The 7,445-nt window shown below is 43.7% G+C and overlaps 1 long non-coding RNA gene across 1 annotated transcript; it reads left to right on the top strand.

Annotated features, from left to right (window-relative positions):
* The first annotated feature begins 3,844 nt into the window (after window positions 1-3,844).
* On the top strand, window positions 3,845-4,888 carry LOC139068910 (uncharacterized). The gene is made up of 3 exons (XR_011520159.1): window positions 3,845-3,937; window positions 4,024-4,111; window positions 4,590-4,888. It is a non-coding gene; the product is annotated as an uncharacterized lncRNA (long non-coding RNA).
* Window positions 4,889-7,445: the final 2,557 nt, after the last annotated feature.

Genomic DNA, 7,445 nt, shown 5'->3' with positions numbered 1-7,445 from the left:
ATCTTTTCTGAACATGTGCCTATTTTAAGGCATCAGAGTTCAGTCATAGAGCTTACTGGTGTCTTGGGCTCACACAGGACACCAACTTTAGGTTAGAATTGAACAAGCGCTGAGTTACAGGTGGAGTCTGGACCTGACTGCCACGTTTACAGCATTAGAAACTTCTTAAGCAGTTTAAGCTTACAGCAGCAAAGCTAAAAGGGGTAACCAGAATGTGTCTAAGAAAGTAGGGGGAAGAAGGTAAGGTGATCCGTTCAGCCATTCTGCTCTCTTCCTATTTTAGAAATCTAATTATTTGGTATGTCTGCCAATGTACTTTCCTACTGAGTTTAAACCAATCAACATGAGTTAACCACAAATTCTGCCCTGCGAGTATACCAGGCTATTTCCAAGTACATTCTCCAAGACAAGTATGCAGTTGGTCCCTGAAATTACCCGACAAGTTGTCCTTTTGGGCCGGCCCAGTGAAAAGGAGACACTATCAAAGTCCAGTAAAAATACCCAGACATTCCAATAGTGGAAACAGGTCTATTATGTAACAAATGCTATGAGACTCATCGTGAACTACAATCTTTAGGAGTTAAAACTTACCAGAATACCAAGAAAAATCAGCTTTCACACCTATATCTGTTTCTGATTTTACAAAGTTCTCAATAGGTCCAAAAATTCAACCTTCAATAACCGACACTCTTTCTCTTCACCTTCTATACCTTGGACTTCACCTACAACACCAGCAGCTGTGACCTCAAGTAGTTCTCTGTTGACTCGGCCATTTTCAGCTGCATGTCTAGGGGGAATGACATGGAGTACAGGTCAGTCATCATGGACTTGCGGACTGGTGTGAGCATAACCACCTTCACTTAAACACCAGGAAGACAAAATAAATGGTGACTGACTTCCAGAGAAACACTCCTCCTCACTCACCAGTAAACATTCAGGGAGCCGACTTTGGGGTGGTGGATAACTTTAAGTACCTGGGTGTTCCTCAACAGTAAACTGAACTGGTCCATCAACACAGGTTTGCCAAAGCCACCTCCGCCTCCTGAGGAGGCTGAGGTCCTTCAGAGTTAATTCTCAGCTGCTGAAATAATTGTATCACTCTGTTTTTGGCTTTGTTATCCACTCTGCTGTGGTCTGTTGGGGTGCAGGCAGCTCTGACCAAGACAGGAAGAGACTGAACAAGCTAGTTCACAAGGCTAGCTCGGTTCTGTGATGCCCACTGGATACAGTTGAGGAGAGGTATGAAAGGAGGATGCTGGGGAACATGGTCTCCATCTTAAAACATCCCTCCCACCCACTGCATTCAACTGTGGAGACCATGGACAGCTCTTTCAGAGGCACACTGAGACATCCCAGATGTAAAACAGAAATGCTACCGTAGGTCATTCGTCCACCTCTGCAGTAAGAGTGTAGAACTCCTCAGTTTAACTGGTACTGGCATTATCCTGGTTCACAACAACATCAATGTAATATTCAGTATGAGTTTGATACGTGTGCAATACCGAATGTACATTATTATGTCTGTGTCCCTTATGTTGCATAGTTCTGGAAACACAAGTCATCTTTTTTTGGGTTGTTTTTAGTGGTTGAAGGTTACAATGTTAGCTTATTGCCTGTGTGTTTACCTGTAATCTTGTTATTATTATTCTTCCTTTTGTCTAAGTTTATGTGCTGCTGTAGCAAGTGAATTTCCCCACTGTGGAATAATTAAAGTTTATTCTATTCTATTCTATTCTAATGACCAGATGGGCATAAAGCCTGAAAACAGCTAGCCTGACACTGACAAGTACAAAACACGCAGTGGAGGACTAATGCAACCATAATGTCTTGTTTGAGAGGCATCCTCCTTTATTGTGAGACCGTTAAAGGACCCTCTGCTGTCCGAGCCCAACTTAGTACACTCAATTAACTTAATTAGCTAGCCCAAAGCAACCCGACCCGCCGGGCTCACTTTGATCAGGCTCAAGTTGAGATTGAGAACAGTTTCTTTAGACAATCAAACCCTTGCAGTCAGCATCTTTAGTCTGTACACTCTAGCCTTTCTGTACTGCTGCTTGAAGATGAACACCACTTTCAGAAGATGGTCCTTTATTGTTTTTTTTGTTTGTTTTTGTTTGAGAAAAATAAATAAATAAACAACATTTGGCATAAAAATTGATGTATGGTGGATTTGGAAACAGCCTACAACAAATACAAAATGCAAATATTGTATGACCAAAAACAGTTTTTTGGTTGAAGACTATGAACGATGCACAAAATTCTACATACATGTAGATTCAGATTTTTTTTGTTTTGTTTTATATGTTCCCCCTGAGGAACACAAGTCAGGATTTAAATCAGAACAGTGGTCTAAACGTGAGTGGTTGAACTCTACCTGTCTGACAGCTGAGTCGGGAGGGATTCCGCTACAGATCACCCTGTGATTGGTTGTCCTTGTCTCCTGTTTTCTGCTTACAAACTTCTGTGCTTTTGTCAAAAATCTGGGTTTAAAGCAAGTTTAGAGTAGTTTTCATTAAAGTTATTCCAATACAGCCATAAACAAACAAACAGAGTTACCACACAGGCTCTCACAGAGGAATCCCCCGGGGACCAATTATCACATTTGCTGGCTGCATTCTCCACCCCCTCCATTGTCCTGACAGAACCGGAGATACAGCAAATTCACACACAGTCTCACCCTCATTAGTCCTAAATGGCATAAAGTTTCTGTGTGTCTTTGGTTAACAATGTGGAGTGTCTGTGTGATGAGTGTTGGTTTCTGTGTTGGCCAGTCAACACAGTGGGTTTTAAAAAGAATTTTCCTCTACAACAGGGCAGCCAAAAGCACAGTAAAGATGTTCTGGATGATCCTGTAAAAAAAGAAAGAAAACAGAATTTCTACAGGTGTGAAAGGAGCTCTGCCCTTTATCTCTTGAGGTCCATGGTGCCCTTTTTGAAGTTGCATCTTCCTCCTCTTTGTCTTCCTCACTGATTGGAAGGTTGGTTGGAAAAAATTACCCTTTCTATTTTCATAGAAAGCTTAAATTAAAACTGTAAAAAAATATTCTACATTAGAGTTGGTATTATTACTTTTACCATCAATATGAAGACATTTTAAGTGTCTAAAAGAGCAAACAGCTTTTAAATATTCACTGGAGTTGCTATTTAGATATTTAATAATTAAGTTTTGGGCATATTTGTCCACCCGTTCAGTTTTTCAAAATACCTAATACATCAGAAATGTATGTCGTCATGATAACTACCAAATATGGTCATAGCCCTTGGCTAAACACAGAGCCAATCCGCCTTTTTTTCTTCTTGCTAAGATTTATGTACTCCTATTGGAAAAATGCAGAATGTCTGGTTATTTTAGCCACAAACAGCTCAGAACTGTTACTCGTTTTAAGGAAGGGTGGTGTAACAGTATTTAAACCCAGAAGCTGATGCCACTACCGCTTAAAAAAACTGAGGAAAAAAGCAGTGTGTTTCCGTGTGTGTGTGTGTGTGTGTGTGCGCGCGCGCGCGCGTTCGTTCATGTCTCTCAGGCTAGTGGCTAAGTACAGAGGGTGTGATGTGAGTGTGATGTAATCTTAGCATCCAGTAAATAAAGTCCCATATCAGCGAAAATGCAGCGTGACAAAGTCGTTAAAGTGCGTCAACACAATGGATTTAATACGAGTTTTTAAGAACAATCTCTGAGTGAAGTGAGGTTAGTTTTTGTCTCACTGCAGATATAAAAACTAACTGCATCAGTCAGACGCAGCGAAGCTCACCGTCTGTATGAGCGTGAGCGTCGGAAACAGATAAAATCAGCTGTAAAATAATTAAAACAAATGTAAAAATGCCCCTTTGCTTTTTAGAGTCCACATCCAGAAGGCTGGAGCCGTGTCTCACTGACAGGCTGTCAGACTAAAGCCCCGATGAGCTCAGCTGGGACAAACTCTGGTCTGATGTTTAGGTAAGTGAAGATCTGGTTCTCCAAGGCCTTGAGATGCTAGTAAAAATAATTTAGCCAGCTTGCTAATGCTACTTTTCTTCTCTAAGGAACACAGAACGTTCAGATGTTGGAGCTTCATGTCACCTACTGAGGAAGGAGACCCACCAGTAAAGAGACGGTCTGGACCAGACCAAAGTGAGTGATGACACACCTCAGCCACCCTCATCATCAAGAACACCTCACCCCCTGAATCACTCCGTCTGATGACAGCAGAGTGATTTATTTGATGTTTTACTGGTTTAGTCTGTTTAGAAATTATTGAATTACATTATTTTCTGTAAACAACCATCTGATCTGGTCATGTACAGAATAACTTTCCCCAAATTCAGCAGCAGCTGGCCTATAAAAACAGCTGCAGCATGTAGTAAGTCTGTCTGCACTGCTCTCTAATGAGCTTCCTTTCATAAGGAATCATTTGTATAATTTTAGTGTCACTATTTTATTACATTTGTAGGAAAATATAAAGTCACTGCAGCAAAGTGAACTTGTAACAAAGTAAAAGATGAACCAAAACAACACAAACGTCACTGTAAACATGAAAGCTAAAGAACCAACTTTCCTAAAGCTGCCTGTAAACAAAATATGTCATTAAAGTTATTGTCTATCATTGCAGAATATGGCGATGACATCATGGAACTGGTCTTTGGAAAAGTTTTCCCTGAACCAACTCCGTTTCTAGATGAGGTAGAGAAGATCTGCATCTCACCAACCCTCTGGTCTCAGTATTCAGACAACGGAGGTCTCCCACTGTTATCCAGGACCGGTTTGAAGCCCACATACTGCCCCTCCCTCATCATCAGGAAACATCAATCCATATCCTGAGGACAACAGAAGACGGCAGGAGGACAGGAACTCTGAGACCTAGATACCACCAGCACAGGGACACAAAGCACCTGTGTGCACAACGCCTGTTTAACTACTAAACCCTTTTTATTATATTGTTCTACTTATTTGCTGTGAGGTTAATACTTAAATTTGTATATTAATGTAAACAATTAAAAAAATCACTGATTGTATGTTTTCTTTTAGATGTAATGGTCCAAACTCAGCCTTGTAGACATTTATTGCATCCTGTAGGTAAATACACAGAACAGGCTCAGGTCCAGGATGACCCAGCATGCTCTTCTTCCATTCTGGCTGTTAGGGATTGTATCAATAACTCAATGCCTACTGATGTTTTCACCTAACGGTATTTATTTAGAATGCAGGTCAGATTTAACTATATTTGTTAGCAAATGATCTAGGGAATTTCTCTGCAGCACTGATGTCCACCTCTGTGTACACATTAGAGAGAATTACCACATTACAGCTAAACACGCATTTAATAAAGATATAGGCTACGCATTGCAGACAATAAAAACATAAAGTTATAAGCATTAGAATTATAATGATCACATTAAAGAACATTTGGAGAAATGTACTTTATTTTTGACTAGAATCTCAAATCTTTAAATTAAAATGTAACTGCTTTTTATCCATTTTCAGCCATTAAGACACCCAATATAAAATAAGACTACTTATAAAATTATATATATGTACATACAGAGAGAGTGTCATGTTGTGTGGTAGATGCCTAACCCACGACATACAGAATCAGTCCACAGAGTCAAAGAAGATTGCAAACAATAATTTATTAGAAAAGGAGAACAGAAGGAGCTGCTAGGAAGTCTAGCAGTATTCGGCAGAGAAGCGAGGTTCGGGTGTGGAGAATCCTGGAGGAACAGGGAGAGTTAGGTCTGGCACTCGGAAATCTGAATGTTGGATCTGATGGAACTTACAGGTTGGAGGTGAGAGCTCGTGAGAGAGGGAGGAGTGACCGGTCTGGGGAGGGCAGGAGGCTTACTGGAGGCTGATGAGCTTGGAGTCCAAATGAGGAGGGAGCTGAGCATGAAGGGTAATGGTGATTCAGGAGGGAGGGTGGGCAGCCTGGAGTGGGAAGACCAGAGGAGGACGCTGAGAGACGAGTGGACAGTGAAGAAACCAGGTTGGTAGCAGCAAACGAGGTGAACTGATAGGTGATATCCAAGTTGAGTTAATCATCCAGCAAAGTGAAGGCGTCTCTCAGGAGCTTAAATATCCCTGGCCAGCTAATCAGCAGATTACCTGCAGCCTCCCAACTTCCAGGCACGCCCACCTGCAGAGGAGAGATGAGACTCTACACCAATTAGTGTGTGAAAAAACCCCAGACCGTGACAGTACCCCCCCCTCAAGGGACGCCACCCGGCGTCCTGGCAGAGGAGGAGGAGGCGGAGGAGGAGGCAGACCGGGCAGCCTCAAAATCCCTAATGAGGGAGGGGTCGTCAATCCAGGACCCCGGGACCCATTGCCTGTGCTCGGGCCCATAGCCCTCCCATTCCACCAGATACTGGAGACCTCGGCCACGACGCCTAACGTCCAGGAGGCGCCGGACCCGAAAACCGAGACCCCCATCAGCCAACCGAACCGGAGGAGGAGGAGCAGGAGGAGGGCAAAGGGGACTGGAGGAGACAGGCTTCAGGAGGGAAACATGAAAAACCGGATGTACCTTCATATGAGGGGGAAGCTCCAAACGGACAGACGAGGGATTGATGATTGAGGAGATGGTGAAGGGGCCGATGAACTTGGGGGACAATTTCTTGCAGTGGCCCTTCAATGCAATATCCCGGGTCGACAGCCAGACGCGCTGACCAGGCACATAGACTGGAGCCGGCCTCCGGTGACGGTCGGCTAAACGCCGGTTACGGTCAGCAGTCCTTTGCAGGGCCTTCTGCGTGGCTGACCAGGTACGTTTTGCACTCCTGAGGAACTGGGGAATGGAGACGACTGAGGAGGGAAACTCAGAAGGGAACAGGCAGGGCTGAAAACCAAGGGAGACCTCGAAAGGAGACAACCCGGTAGAAGAGGAGACATGTGAGTTATGGGCGTATTCGATCCAGGGTAGTTCTAAACTCCAGCGGGAGGGGTTGGAGGAACATAAACAACGGAGCATGGCACCTAGTTCCTGATTCATCCTCTCACACTGGCCATTAGATTGAGGATGAAATCCGGAGGTGAGGGCGACCTTGGCCCCGAGACAGGCGGCAAAATCCTTCCAGACTCGAGAAATGAACTGGGGACCTCGATCAGAGAGTATTTCGAATGGAATGCCATGTAACCTAAAAACGTGTTTCACCAAAAGTGCAGCTGATTCTGCAGCTGAAGGGAGGGCCTTTAAGGGGATGAGATGGCAAGCCTTAGAAAAACGGTCAACTACTGTCATGATTACTGAGAAGCCACGAGAAGGAGGCAGGCCAGTTACAAAATCCATGGCGATGTGGGACCATGGTCTAGACGGAACGTGTAATGGGTTGAGTAAGCCAGAGGGTGATTGATTACTGGTCTTATTGCGGGCACAGGTCTGGCAGGCGGCAATGTACTCCTTAGTGTCCTTAAACATAGTTGGCCACCAAAAGGTCCGTCTGATCAATGCTACCGTACGACTAACCCCAGG

Source organism: Nothobranchius furzeri, chromosome 3 (genome assembly GCF_043380555.1).
Source record: "Nothobranchius furzeri strain GRZ-AD chromosome 3, NfurGRZ-RIMD1, whole genome shotgun sequence".
In the NCBI taxonomy this organism is placed as follows: Eukaryota; Metazoa; Chordata; class Actinopteri; order Cyprinodontiformes; family Nothobranchiidae; genus Nothobranchius; species Nothobranchius furzeri.
Note: the sequence above shows the minus strand (reverse complement) of the source record. Positions and strands in the feature narration are given on the sequence as shown.